This window comes from Molothrus ater, chromosome 26 (genome assembly GCF_012460135.2).
Source record: "Molothrus ater isolate BHLD 08-10-18 breed brown headed cowbird chromosome 26, BPBGC_Mater_1.1, whole genome shotgun sequence".
Taxonomy (NCBI): Eukaryota; Metazoa; Chordata; class Aves; order Passeriformes; family Icteridae; genus Molothrus; species Molothrus ater.
This window is the reverse complement of record NC_050503.2, coordinates 1,929,805-1,944,660: the sequence shown is the minus strand read 5'-3', so window position 1 is coordinate 1,944,660 and position 14,856 is coordinate 1,929,805. Positions and strand designations below refer to the sequence as shown.

Genomic DNA, 14,856 nt, shown 5'->3' with positions numbered 1-14,856 from the left:
CCTGCTGGAATATCTGAGTGTGTGAGTCCCACACACGGTGCTGCAAGAGATCCAAACCCACTTCCCTCCCAGTTATCCCATCTCCCAGGAGTGGAGCAGCCCCAGGGATCCACAGCAGATCCGTGGGCATCAGTCCCTCAAAGCACACACACTGCATCCCCTGGAGGCAAATTCCTTCTCGAATTGCACCAGCTGTAGTTGATGGAGGTGTCACAAGCTCCCCCCTGCAGGTGCTGAGGGTGGGTTCAGGTGTTTTTGGGTCATTTCTGCATCTCAGGGCTTGGTTTGGGTCATTCTTGCTGTTATTTCAGGGTGGTGGGTCAGAGTTACTCCCACACTGTGTGCTCCAGCTCCCTGTGCTGCAGGGCACGTTCCTGAGGAGATGGGATCCTGCTGAGATCCTGGGCTTTTCCATCCTGCTGGGATCCTGGGCTTTTCCATCCTGCTGAGATCCTGAGCTTTCACATCCTGCTGAGATCCTGGGTTTCTCCATCCTGCTGCCAGCCCTGATTGTCCCTTTTGTCCTGAGGCACCCAGAATTCCCCCTGGAATGGCAGGAACTCACATTCCCAGCTCCCAGAAGGTCCCAGTGTCAGTGGGATCCGCTGAGCCCTTCACCCCAGCCAGTCCCTCCCTGGGTGGCAGGGATGCAAATCCCATGTGGGATTTGAAACTCATGTTCTGGAACAAATGCTTTCATTTGGAACTGCATGGAACTCAGTCAGGGACACTCCTCAATAAAGGGGATCCCACCCCAAAGGTGTGATCCCTGTGCCCCATGGGTGTGATCCCTGTGCCCCACGGGTGTGATCCCTGTGCCCATGGCTGTGATCCCTGTGTCCCCTTGGGTGTGATCCCTGTGTCCCAAAGGTGTGATCCCTGTGTCCCCATGGGTGTGATCCCTGTGTCCCGAAAGGTGTGATCCCTGTGCCCCATGGGTGTGATCCCTGTGCCCCAAAGGTGTGATCCCTGTGCCCCATGGGTGTGATCCCTGTGTCCCCATGGCTGTGATCCCTGTGTCCCCATGGCTGTCATCCCTGTGCCAGGGGTGTGATCCCTGTGTCCCCATGGGTGTGATCCCTGTGTCCCCAAAGGTGTGATCCCTGTGCCAGGGGTGTGATTCCTGTGTCCCCATGGGTGTGATCCCTGTGCCAGGGGTGTGATCCCTGTGTCCCATGGGTGTGATCCTTGTGTCCCAAAGATGTGATCCCTGTGCCAGGGGTGTGATCCCTGTGTCCCCATGGGTGTGATCCCTGTGTCCCCATGGGTGTGATCCCTGTGCCCCAAAGGTGTGATCCCTGTGTCCCCACGGGTGTGATCCCTGTGCCAGGGGTGTGATCCCTGTGTCCCCATGGGTGTGATCCCTGTGCCCCAAAGGTGTGATCCCTGTGTCCCCATGGCTGTGATCCCTGTGCCAGGGGTGTGATCCCTGTGTCCCCATGGGTGTGATCCCTGTGTCCCCAAAGGTGTGATCCCTGTGCCCCATGGCTGTGATCCCTGTGCCAGGGATGTGATCCCTGTGCCAGGGGTGTGATCCCTGTGTCCCCATGGGTGTGATCCCTGTGCCCCACGGGTGTGATCCCTGTGTCCCCATGGCTGTGATCCCTGTGCCAGGGATGTGATCCCTGTGCCCCATGGCTGTGATCCCTGTGCCCCAAAGGTGTGATCCCTGTGCCCCATGGCTGTGATCCCTGTGCCCCAAAGGTGTGATCCCTGTGCCCCATGGGTGTGATCCCTGTGTCCCAAAGGTGTGATCCCTGTGCCCCATGGGTGTGATCCCTGTGCCCCAAAGGTGTGATCCCTGTGTCCCCTTGGGTGTGATCCCTGTGCCCCAAAGGTGTGATCCCTGTGTCCCCTTGGCTGTGATCCCTGTGTCCCAAAGGTGTGATCCCTGTGCCCCATGGGTGTGATCCCTGTGTCCCCAAAGGTGTCATCCCTGTGCCAGGGGTGTGATCCCTGTGTCCCCTTGGGTGTGATCCCTGTGTCCCCTTGGGTGTGATCCCTGTGCCAGGGGTGTGATCCCTGTGTCCCCTTGGGTGTGATTCCTGTGTCCCCATGGGTGTGATCCCTGTGCCAGGGGTGTGATCCCTGTGTCCCCAAAGGTGTCATCCCTGTGCCAGGGGTGTGATCCCTGTGTCCCCATGGCTGTGATCCCTGTGCCCAGGTCCGGCTGCTGATGCTCCTCATTCCCCTGCCCTGGAAAGCTCCTTTGCCAAAGGCTCCCCAAGCCTCTCCCAGCAGGAATTAACCCCCTGGTTGCTGCTGCCCACCCAAACGCCACCTCCCCGAGCTGAGTGAGGTCTGCAGCAGGCTCAGAGCAGCTGCTGAGCTGCAGCAGCAGCGTGGGTGTGCTGAGAGACCCGAGCCGGGGACATTTGAGGGCTGTTAAGCAGGATTTCCACACAAAAGGAGCTATTTAAATTCCCTCTTCCTTTGCAACAGGCAAATTAAACTTCATCCAGAGAACTCAAAGCAATTCGGTAAAACCACAGCGAATCATTTGTTCAGCATCTGCTGCATCAGTGCTGGGAGCATCTCCCGATCCCCCCCAGGTCCCCAAAAATGCCCAGGGGGGGACACTGGGCTGGGGGTCCGGCCAGTGGCACTTCTGCTGCCACGTTTGGGTGAAATCTCCCCAGATTCGAGGCCTCCTGGGCAGTGGGCATCCCCTGTGTGGGTTCAGTGCCCTCCTGGAGTCCCTGCACGATTCCCCAAGGGCAGGGCTGGGTGCTCCCTGCTCCACCCGGAGCTACCCAGGCAGGGATGGGCTGGGACACTCTCCTGGTGGGGAGAGGATCCTTCAGGGCACAAAGTGTGATATAATTTTATATTTCTAAAATTATAAATATACTTTATAATATATTATATCTTTTATATTTATATTTATTTATGATATTTTATAATATATAAATATTGTATATTTCTAATTATATAAATTAGGCATATACTATATTTATATATTATAAAATATACATATAAAATATACTTATTATAAAATATACATATTATATATTTAATGATAACAATTAATATTATTATGTTTTACATTACATATGAATATATATTTTATATTGTACTATATATTTAATATAAATTACAATATAAATTAATATAATATAATGTAATATAATGTAATGTAATATGATATAATGTAATAGAATAGAATAGAATAGAATAGAATAGAATAGAATAGAATAGAATAGAATAGAATATCGAGGGTATATATTATAGATTATTATAAATATATGATATTTTATATTAAAAATATGCTATATAATATTTATATATTTACAGATAAAACCAGCCAAGCTGCAATGGTCAGGTCACACATGCACCTGGAGCAGCTCTGAGGATGCTCCCTCTCTCTGGGAAGTGCCTGGGTGCCACATCCCTGGCCTTTGGAGGGGTTTATTTGGGATTTCTGTGGCAGACACTGGGGGAAGGTGACTGACAGTGCTCTCCCTGTGCTTTCTGTGCAGAGGAGCCGAGGCTGGCTGTGCTGGAGCCTTCACCATGTGACCGTCCCCAGGCTCCAATGCCTCAGCAGAGCCCCATGTCAGAGCAGCCCTGCACCTGCAGAACGGTGAGAACTCCCTGGGCTCCAGTGGGATTGGGGGTTGTGCACTGGGACACTCAAAATCCAGCTCATTTTGACCTCGTGGCCACCCCTGCTTGGTGGCATTAGGCCTCTCCTTGTCCCCAGCTCCTCGTGCAGCAGGAATCCCGTGGAGCAGCTGGGACATGTCCAGCCTGTTGTCACCACCCCAAAATAAGCCAGAAGAGGCTCAGGCAAGCTGTGGTGTGAAGCTGTGGGATGCTGAGCTCAGTTTTTGCTCAGGGTTGGTGGCAGGCAGCAGTGGGACCCCACCCTTGGTCACTGTTGGACCCTCAGCCTTGGCCATGCCCGGATCCATGTGCAGCCGTGGTTTGGAGTTTGTATGGATTTCCTGGGATTTGGGAGTTCATCAGCTCAGAGAGGAGCTCTGGAGGCTTTGCCTCTGCTCTGCTGTCCAGATGCCAGACAGGGAGTGAAGCCACACGGCCCCTTTCCCTTCCCCCATGGAGATTTCTGGCTTTTGGGATCCTCTTGGGGCTGCACATGAGAAGGAGCTGAGCTGCTCTCCTGGTGCCCCAGCTGATGCCCTGCAGCCACAGATCTGGGACTGACGCCAGCGTGTCTTGCTCCAAATGTCACCACTGCCTCATCAGTGTCACCCTCCAGCCAAGGGGGGTCTGGGGGTGGCACAGCTGAACCCCCCTGGGCTCTGCTGGGCCCCTCTGGGATCTCCAGCGAGGCCAGGACAGATCTGGGGTGGATCCCCCTGTCCCCTCCCCTCTCCGGGATGATCCCAGGGGTTGGTCCTGCTCCCACTCGTGTGACAGGGCTGGGTTGGGATGTCAGGGGTTGTTTCACCCCTGTCATGGTTGGGATTTCAGGGGTTGTTTCACCCCTGTTGTGGGTTGGGATTTCAGGGGTTGTTTCACCCCTGTCATGGTTGGGATGTCAGGAGCTGTTTCACCCCTGTTGTGGGTTGGGATTTCAGGGGTTGTTTCACCCCTGTCATGGTTGGGATTTCAGGGGTTATTTCACCCCTGTTGTGGGTTGGGATTTCAGGGGTTGTTTCACCCCTGTCATGGTTGGGATTTCAGGGGTTATTTCACCCCTGTTGTGGGTTTGGGATGTCAGGAGTTGTTTCAACCCTGTTGTGGTATTTTGCTCTCGCTGCTCCCATGATCATAATTGGGATGGCAATAAAATAAATCTCCAGTGAAGCAGCAGCTGCAGACAGATCTTAAAAAATGCTCTCAGCCCAGGAGTGCTGCTGAGCAGAGCTGGGAGGGGGAGGGAAAGCTGTCACTCCGTGCTGCTCCTGCCTGGAATTCCCACTCCCAGCAGGGTTTCAGGGTTTCCAGCAAATTGGGGGCTCCACCTCTGCCCCCTTTCCCCCCTGTCCCCGCAGAGCTCCGAGCTGGGTTCTGCAGAGCTGAGCAGTCCTGCTGGGACCAGGCTGCTCTCCAGCCACAGCTGCCTGTCCCTGCAGCTGTCTGTCAGTCTGGCCTGTCAGTCTGCTCCCCTGCCCACATGTCCAGCAGTCCAGTGGGATTAAAGCCTCTGGAATGATGGATCCCCCTGCTGAGGTGCAGAGATCGGCTGGGAGCAGCCAGGGCTCCTTCTCCAGAGGGCAGCTGGCCTTGCTGGGCACCCCTGCCATGGATGAAGGCTCCCATGGGGCTGAGCCCTCAGGAGAAGGGCCCTCCCTGTGGCTCAAGGCTGCAAAGAGCCTTTGTTTTATCCAGGAGCTTGGAGGAGAGGCTGGGACTGCCCTGATCTGTGCCACCACAGCTCAGGTGAGGGATTAGGAGGAGATTTTGCCATCAGAGGTGCAGCACTGGCAGCCAGTGACAGCAATCAGGGTGTGATTTATGTGCCAGCCCCCCGAGGGGCTCAGACCAGCCTTACTGAAGTGCTGAGCTTAATGAAGGAGCTGATCTAACGAGGGCTGGCACGGCTGGGCTGGACAAATGAGGTCGTGTGCTGGGGCAAAGCCCCTGGGAGGCAGCTGTGACTGAAATCACCAGGAAATCACTGTCCAGCAGCAGGGCAGAGCTCTCTGGGCACTGAAATCACCAGGAAATCACTGTCCAGCAGCAGGGCAGAGCTCTCTGGGCACTGAAATCACCAGGAAATCAATGTCCAGCAGCAGGGCAGAGCTCTCTGGGCACTGAAATCACCAGGAAATCAATGTCCAGCAGCAGGGCAGGGCTCTCCGGGCACTGAAATCACTGTCCAGCAGCAGGGCAGGGCTCTCTGGGCACTGAAATCACTGTCCAGCAGCAGGGCAGAGCTCTCTGGGCACTGAAATAACTGTCCAGCAGCAGGGCAGGGCTCTGCTGGGCACTGAAATCACCAGGAAATCACTGTCCAGCAGCAGGGCAGAGCTCTCCTGGGCACTGAAATCACTGTCCAGCAGCAGGGCAGGGCTCTCCTGTTACTGAAATCACTGTCCAGCAGCAGGGCAGAGCTCTCTGGGCACTGAAATCACTGTCCAGCAGCAGGGCAGGGCTCTCCTGGCACTGAAATCACCAGGAAATCAATGTCCAGCAGCAGGGCAGAGCTCTCCTGGCACTGAAATCGCTGTCCAGCAGCAGGGCAGGGCTCTCCTGGCACTGAAATCACTGTCCAGCAGCAGGGCAGGGCTCTCCTGGCACTGAAATCACCAGGAAATCAATGTCCAGCAGCAGGGCAGAGCTCTCTGGGCACTGAAATCACTGTCCAGCAGCAGGGCAGAGCTCTCTGGGCACTGAAATCACTGTCCAGCAGCAGGGCAGGGCTCTCCTGTTACTGAAATCACTGTCCAGCAGCAGGGCAGGGCTCTGCTGGGCACCTCAGGGCAGCCTGGGACCAGTGCTGGCACTGGGGGGTGGCTGCACGTCAGCATCCCAGCTCTGCACGCCCCCGAGCAGCATCATCATCATCATCGTCATCCATCAGCGCTCTGAAAGGTGCCTAATTACAGCCTCTGCTTTCCTGTTCCCTTATTCATCCTCCTGCCCCAGCACCTCCTTTGTCACCCAGCTGCAGGGCTGGAACTGCAGGGCTGGAGCAGTGAAGGCACAGGGACCCTTCCTGTGAGAAGGTCTCACATCCTCCCTGCTGCTCAGAGCCCCTGTGGGTGATTTGTCCCCCCCAGCAGGAGGGGACACCCCCAGAGGTGTCCCCCCCACACCCTGGGGATGTCCTGCCTGGCCATTCCCTCTGTGCCCTCCCACATGGACTCAGCCATGCTGTGGTGCTCTCAGTTCGCTCCCAGGCCGTGTTTTGGTGTAGAAGGTGAGGGATGAGCTCAGGAGGGAGGCCGGAGGGGGAGGCAGCTGCAGAGGAAGGAGCAAATTCCCCTCTCTCATTGAATGCTCTGTATTTGTGTCTCTGTGGGGGCAGGAGCCCTTGCCAGGAGCTTTTCTGTGCCCGTGGCTGTGCCTGGCTGTCACATCTGTGCTTTGTACATCCAGCAGCAACAAATGCCATGTGGACCCTACAGCTGAGGTGCCAGGACAGTTGCCAGGGGTTTGTGTTCTTTGACCCCACTCCCAGGCTGGGGAGAAACCTGAGACCAGGCCAGCCTTGGCTAAGGTTGGTTTGGATGGGCACCTTTGGGCTTGGATGGGGACCTTGGCAAAGCTGGGTTTGCAGTGGGAGAGGACAAAGCTGGTTTGCAGTGGGAGTCTCCTAGACCTGGGCTGTCACCTTGCTGCTGGCTGGGTCAGTGCTCAGGGAGAAGGCCACCATGGGGCTGTGGCCAGCACCCAGTCCTGGTGACAGACTGGGCTGGGACAACACCAGAAAGTCCTGGCACTGTGGGCCGTGGGCTGTCACCCTGCAGTTGCCTCCCAGCCCCTCCTCATCCTGCCCCTGATGTTAATGGGCTTCTGCAAATTAAAAGTTCTCACTTGAACCCTCCAAAAATGAGCCCTGCTCTCCATGCAGGGACCAGAGCCACTGAGTTCAGCTCCAGGGTTCCTGGGGGCATCAGTGGCAGCTGGGTGGTCTGGGATGCAGCTGAAGAGGGGGAGTCAAGCTCAACCTCTGCTCCTGCAGGTTCTGAGATTGTTGAGATCCAGGTCAGGTTCACTCTCAGCCACCATTTCCCAGCAGCAGTCGAGATTCAGCTCTGCCTGTGGTTCAGTCAGCCCCCCTTGGGTGGAAACGAGCCCAGCACCCACCTGCCCTGCCCCCCCCCACCCCACTTTTAGAAGAGTTATCCACTTTGGTAGAGAAATAGAGATGCTCATGGAATATTAAACACCTCCCTAAAGCCCCTGTTGCTGATGAGTGGCTCCTGCTCCTCATTGCCTGGTGCAGGCAGTGACCTTTCAGAAATGTTGTACGTCGTGGTCGTTCTCTAAATGTCTCCTCTCCTGGGAGCATCTTGTGGAGATAGAGATTCAGACATGATGTCTGTCAAGAAGAAGAGCAGATTGTGGCCAATCTGGGGCTGCCTGTGCAGTGTTGCCTGGGCCACGTGCTCAGGAATCATAAGGTTGGCTCTAAAAATAAGCGGTGGCTCCTTTCGGGTCGTCTCCTTGGTGCCGTGGCTCATCAGGGAATCCTCAGTGCTGGGAGTTCCCACGTGGGAGAGGAGTGGAGAGTCCTGTGGCTGCTGGGGACTCAGGATGGGATCCTGGGGTGGGAAGACACCGTGGAGACACCAGGAAAGGAAGGGCAGATCCTCCCTGGGAGCTGCTCCGGCGCTGCTCGGCCGCCCCGAGACCTGGGGCTGCTGAGCAGGAGGAGCCTTGTGAGAGGCAGCAGCTGCCACTCACCAAATTAGCTCCCTTCTGTGGAAGCTTTTCATGTTCTCCAGCTGTCCCTGAAGTCACCCTTGGGGACGTTCAGTGGTGACCCAGCCACCACCTGGCTCCTGCCCAGGCAGCTCCTTCCATGCTCCCCTCCCCATTCCCCTGCCTTGCCAGCAACATCTGCTCTGCCTGAGCAGCCTTGAGAGGGACACCAGGGTGACACGACCAGCACAGCCAGCACAGGGCTGTTGGGGATGGCCACTTGGCCACCTGGTGGCCTGAGGACTCTCAAGGTGTTCACTGTTGGGGAAGATGAAACAGGAAAGCCTCATAAATATGATTGTCTGGCAAAAGATTTTGAGAATATGGAAACTATAAGCAAGATTGAAATGAAAGCAAGCTTTGAGATCCCTCAGTTACTGAACAACTGGAAAACAATGGCATAGCCAGCTGAAGGTGATCTCCTTTTGATGGAACAACACCCTCTGCTTGCAGACAGCTCCAAGGGTCAGAGCAGACCCTGCCAGCCTGGCAGAGGGGCCCAAAGAGGAGTTTTTAGGGTTTAAAATGTAACACAGGATGGTAATGTAATGATTCTTATAGGCTGTTTGGAAATGCTATAGGATTTGTATCTTGTACTAGACTGGTTAGTGAGAATTAGAATATTCAACACAGAAGATGATTTATTGTATTGGAATGGGAACTTTGCCCTCTTGCCTTTTATTCTCTTATCCTTCTATGCTCTTACCCTTTTACCCTTCATACTCTCTCACCCTCTCATCCTCTCTGCCCCTCTCTTCTCTCAGTCCTGCTCCAGCTGTGCCTGGCAGCTCCCAGCAGGGCCCTGCACCCAGGCCCTTTGCAATAAATGCAATTTCCATGACCTGGCTGCAGAGATCTCTCGTCTCCATCCATCCCCACTGTCCTACCCCGACACTCCCACAGTTCACCAGGTCCTGTGGGGTGGGAGATGCTCTGTAGGGCCCCTGCTGGGTGCCCTCAGTGCCCTCCCAGCATTGGTTCTCCCTCTGCTCCTCCAGCCCTGCCCAGCCCAGCCCTGACCCAGAAAAACGTGCTGAGGGCCACAGAGCCAGGAGAATTTGTTTCCCAGCCAGCCCCTGATAGGATTAGGAATAACTCTCTCTTGGATAATTCTCCATTAGGTCTGGTGATTGATTTCCTTCCTTCTTACCCCCAGCTCTGTCCTGCTCTCCCTGTTTCAGCTGGATTATTTATTCTCATGCTTGGCTTGCTAATTGCCTGATCACCAGAGCTGAGGCTTGGGCACATCCCTGGCCTCCTTTGACCCTCCAGTTTCTGCCTCTTTGTTTCTGTCTCAGCTCTGATTTAATCCCCTCCACGCCCCAGCATAAGCCAGGATCTTTCTGCTGCCCTGTGCAGAGGGAGAAACCTGCTGGTGTCACCCCAGGAGCCAGGGAAGGTCCAGGGGATGCTCCTGAATCTCCTCCCCATCACCCCTATCCCCCCCCCATGCCCCCCTGTCTTTTCTGGGGTTTTTCCAAGCTCAGTGTGGCTCCAAACCCACTGACTTTTCAGACTCGAGGCAAGGGCTAAACTGAAGCTGCAGGAGCTTTTGGTTGGTTTTTGGAGGGTGGCACGGGTCACCTTTGGTCCTCATTTCAGTGCCCTGTGCTCTGCTCTGAGCTGCAGCAACAGCTGGAAAAACACAGTTGGATTCCCTGAGTTCACCTTTGGGCATCAAACTGGGCCCTGGCAGCTCTGAACGATGCCAGGACACCCCCAGGGGATCCCCAGCAGCCCCTGGAGCCACCATCAGTGTGGGTGGTGTCACCAGTGAAGCTGAGCATGGAGCAGACCCCAGGGATTCTCATTTTTTGCCATTTCAGCCTAAAATCATACAAAGGGAAGGGTGTTTTTGGAAGGTGTGACTGAGGGCTTGGGGTTTTCCAGCAGGGAAGAAGGAGCAGAGGTCTGGACTGGCTTTGGCACAGGATTGGGGTCTGGAGGAGCTCTGTCCTGGGGCAGCTCTGGCTGCAGTTTTCCCTTCCCCATGGGCTTGGAGCCAGGGAATTGTTGGCATCAGCACCCAGAGTGCCCCATCCTCTGCTCTGAGCCCCTGCCAGCAGCTCAGGGAGGCTCCAGCCCAGGGACCCTGCTTGGTGTGGAAGCTGCAGGCAGCCCCAGCATGGGAAGAGAAGAGAATCTTGACTCCCATGTTGCAGAAGGCTGATTTATTATTTTATTATATATATATATATATATATATATATATATATATATATATACATATATATATATACATATATGTATATATATATATATATATATATATATAAAATAATAATAATAATAAATATATTATATATATTATATTATGATTATATAATTATATTATTATAATTATATAATATATATAACATATAATATATAATATAATATAATGTAATATATATAATATATAACATATAATATATAATATAACATAATTATATAATATATAATATCATTTATATAATAATTATATGGTAAAACATAATATATCATAATATTATATAATATATAATATAATTTATATAATATATATAATATTATATGATATAATATAGTATATAACATTATTATAATTATATATAATATATATAATTTATAATATATTATATTATATTATCTAATTATATTGTAATTTTATTCTATTAAAATATAATATATAATATATAATATATAATATATAATATATAATATATAATATATAATATATAATATATAATATATAATATATATTTTATATATTATATATTATATATTATATATTATATATTATATATTCTATACTAAAACAATAGAAGAAAGAATTTCATCAGAAGGCTTGAAAAGAAAAGAATGGAATGATAACAAAAGCTGGTGACTCTCAGAGAGTCTGAGCCAGCTGGACTTTGATTGGCCATTAATTAGAAACAACCAACATGGACCAATCAAAGATGCACTTGTTGCATTCCACAGCAGCAGATAATTATTGTTTTTCTTTTCCTTGGAGGCTTCTCATTTTCTCAGGAGAAAAAAATCCTAGCAAAAGGATTTTTCATAAAATATCTTGGTCCAGCACAGTCCTGTTCCTGGCAGTGGAGATCTCATCCTGCTCACACCCCAGGACAGGAAAGTGTTATAATATTCTCTTTAAGCCAAGTCTCATAAGCTCTTAGAGGTCTATAACACACCCAAGATAGCTCAGGTATGCTTGGAAGCATGAAAATTAACAAAATAGTTTCTGTTGCAGTGTTAGAAACAAAAAAAGTTTAATAAAAAGCAAAATAACAAACAAAGAAAAACCAAGCCAAGTGCAAAAAGTCTTTGCTCCTGATAAAACACCTTACAAAAGCAATTTGTTTCTTTGTTCACTTCTTTTTCTAGTAAATTACCTAAGCAAGACTTTTTAGCTTCTGTCCAATTAGCTATCCTTAAGTTTAAGGTAAAGTCCCTTAGGCCTATGAAGTAGTTTTTTCACCTAATTGAAGAGAAAAAACTTCTGGGCTTCTTTCCTTTTTGAAAAGACAAAAGATGGTTTTGTCACTCTGTCAACACAGAGCGCATTCCTGCAGGGAAGCGCAGGGAGCTTGTCCTGATGGAGACCCCAGCAGCAATCCTGGACAGCTCTCAGTGGGCTGGGGAGCACCACAGGGGTGCCTGGACACTCCATGCAGCCCCATGCAGGGGCTGAGCAGGGTGACAGAGTCTGTGAGGGTGCTGGCACAGCCCAGCAGGGTTGGCATTGCCAACCTGGCGCGGAGCTGGGCTGGGGACAGCAGCCAGGGAGCGGGGATGGCGCGGGGACACTCAGCTGCCAGGCAGGGCAGCGCTCGGGGTGTTCCCGACAGCACTTGGCTGCTGCTGGTGTTTTGAGGAGCCCTCTCCTGTCTCAGGCCAAGTTTGGGACACACTGGCACTGGCACAAGGCGCTGGCAGCTCCCTGATAGCCGCGTGACAGAGCACTGGGTTATCCCCACGTTGGTGTTTTCAGGGTGGGCATCTGTCACGGTCCATCCTTAGGAATGGGGTTCGTGATGGTTCCTGGATTGATCTCAGGGTGCAAAAAACCAGCACAGCACAGGGGATTTGCAGTAATAATCAAAACAAATGCACCTTTATTGAATGACCACAGCAAAATGCGATAGAGGGATTAAGGGAGAGAAAAAGGTAGAGAAAGAGAGAGAAAAGAGAGAAAGAGAGGGATAGAGCTACCAAACGTAGAGATGAAGTCCTTTGGTCCACTCCAGTTGAGGATCCCCTGTTACATTGGGGAGATCTCAAAATCTCTCGCTAACTCAGAGGTTTTTATTATGATAATTCTATTGAAAATTGTGGAGGGGGGGTGGGAAACAGATACAATAAGGAATAGATGTAACAGGTAGTCCATGTTCTCAGCAGTAAACGAGAGCCATTGTGTTCTTGGTCCAGTGGTCACAACCTGCAGGCAAACATCTCGCTCTGGTCAGCTTGCCTCCCCCACACACCTGCCCCGGGCTGGGGGGTTCAGTCCCAGTCCTTGGAAGGAGCAGAGGGGCCTTTCCACATGGGGGTTTCATGTCTCAGTCCTTGGGAGGAGCAGAGGGGCCTTTTCACACGGGGGTTCCATGTCTCAGTCCTTGATGGAGAGGCTCCTTACATCTCAGTCTGTCTATCACGGTGGTTGTAAAGCAGGTGAGGGTCTGCTGTGGGAGACCACCTGAACTCAGGAGAAGTCCAGCCAGGCCAAGAGGTGGGACAGCTCCCAAGGCTGCTGTTGCAAAATGGCCACAGTGCCCCCTTCTTCTTCTCATTGGGCTCAGTGTAGCATACAGCAAACACCTGTGAAAACAGTAACTTAGCAATGCTCTCAGATCTCTGGGCCTTGTTGGCATGTGAATTTCTCCTTCAGAGCCAGAGATTCTAGACAGGGGGGGTCTTTTCTTTAGTGGTCCCCAAATAACAATCGTGAGGCAGATGAGGGATGTTTCGGACAGACTCTCACAGCATCCCACAATCACATTCTGCTCCATTTGCTCCCTCCTTACTTTGGAGTCTCCATCCTCTCCTGGGGTTCCCTGCATCCCTGGAAAGATGCAGCAGCATCCCCTGGCCCCCACCATGAGGCTGGAGCAGCAGCAGTGGGGTGCTGGAAGGAGAGGAGCTCAGCGGGAGCATTTTACATCCTGCACGTCAAGGGAAGGATAAAACAAGACCTTGCTCTGACTGAGGGGTTTGTGCTGATGTGATGTCTGAGCAGGGGAACCTGGAAATGGCAGCCTGGGCTGATTTTTTGGTCTTTATTCACAAAAAGGGATAAATAATGGCAGCTGAGGAGCAGTTGCTCTTGGAGGAGCTGGCAGGGCCAAGCTTGTGTCAGAGGAGCAGGAGCTGTTTGAAGGGTGGAGAGGGAACAAAATCCCACCTGCATGGAATCCCAGAATGGTTTGGGATGGAAGGGACCTTAAAAACCATCTCATCCCACCCCCTGCTATGGCTAGGGGCTGCTTCCACTATCCCAGGGTGCTCCAAGCCCTGTCCAGCCTGGCCTTGGACACTTCAGGGATCCAGGGGAGCCCCAAGCCAGGGTGGCTGGAGAGCAGCAGTTCCTCTGTGCTGCTGGTGCCTGGGACAAAACAAGCTCAGTGGTCACAAATCCTGGTGGGGAAGTAGGGAACGAGGCAGGGAAGGCTCCAGGGGCTCACAAAATTGTCAAATTGTCCAAAATTGCTCTGCTCCGCTTCCCCCATCGCAGCCCCTCAGCCCCAGGCTTTGCTGGCTCCGTCCCCAGCGCTGCATGCAGCAAGCTTGTTATTTTTAAAAACAAATTAAATGAGGAGAAGAGCCTCTATCTAGGCCTTGCTCTGGATCTTTATTGCCCGGGCTCCCCAGGGGCCGGGCGAGCCCGGAAAGCGCCGCACAATCACCGTAATGAGCTATTAATAAACCAGCCCGGCTCTGCCCGGCACCGAGAGGGTCCCGCTGGCCCTGGGGGACACTGCGGCTCTGCAGCTCCTCTGCTGGGTGTCCTGGGGCCGCCAGAGACCCTGGCAGAGCCAGCCTTGCTCCAGAGCCCGGCTCTGCCTGCGTTTGCAGGGAATTGGCTGATCCTAATGTGGGGTTTGCTGTGGGGGCAGTGGAGCATCCATGGCTGGGGCTGGGGGCAGCAGGGCTGGGTCTGGACAGGGAAAGTGAGCCCAGGGCTGTGGGGAAGCAGGGATGGCTGATGCTCTGGCTCAGGAGAAGGAAGGTGAGCCCAAGGTTGGGGGGCAGCAGGAATCAGGAATGGACAGGGAAGGTGAGCCCACAGCAGGGCTGGCTGATGCTCTGGCTCTGGACAGGGAAGCTGAGCCCAGGGCTGTGGCTCCCGCTCTCCATCTGCCAGGGAAAACAACTCCAGTGGGGCTGGAGCTTTGCTTAGAGGATCAGGTGGCCGGAGTAGGAACCAAAAGTGGAGTTGGGTTACTCCAGGCTCATCCATAATGAACACAGGGCAGAGCCTCAGGCAGGGAGGGGAAGGGCTGGATCCCCCCGGGGCTGGCAGGGAGACACCGTTAAAGGGGCTCCAGGGCACAT

General features: G+C 52.5%; 1 protein-coding gene across 4 annotated transcripts in view; it reads left to right on the top strand.

The window, feature by feature from the left end:
- Nucleotides 1–14,856, top strand: part of LINGO3 (leucine rich repeat and Ig domain containing 3) — a 34,346-nt gene that overhangs the window by 12,987 nt on the left and 6,503 nt on the right. For 2 of the 4 annotated variants that reach the window (XM_036399545.2, XM_036399547.2), the window contains exon 2: nucleotides 3,480–3,583. The exons of the other annotated variants lie outside the window; for them this stretch is intronic. The gene's annotated coding sequence lies outside the window, so the exon portion shown is untranslated. The remainder of the gene's footprint in view (nucleotides 1–3,479; nucleotides 3,584–14,856) is intronic. 4 annotated transcript variants of the gene reach the window in all.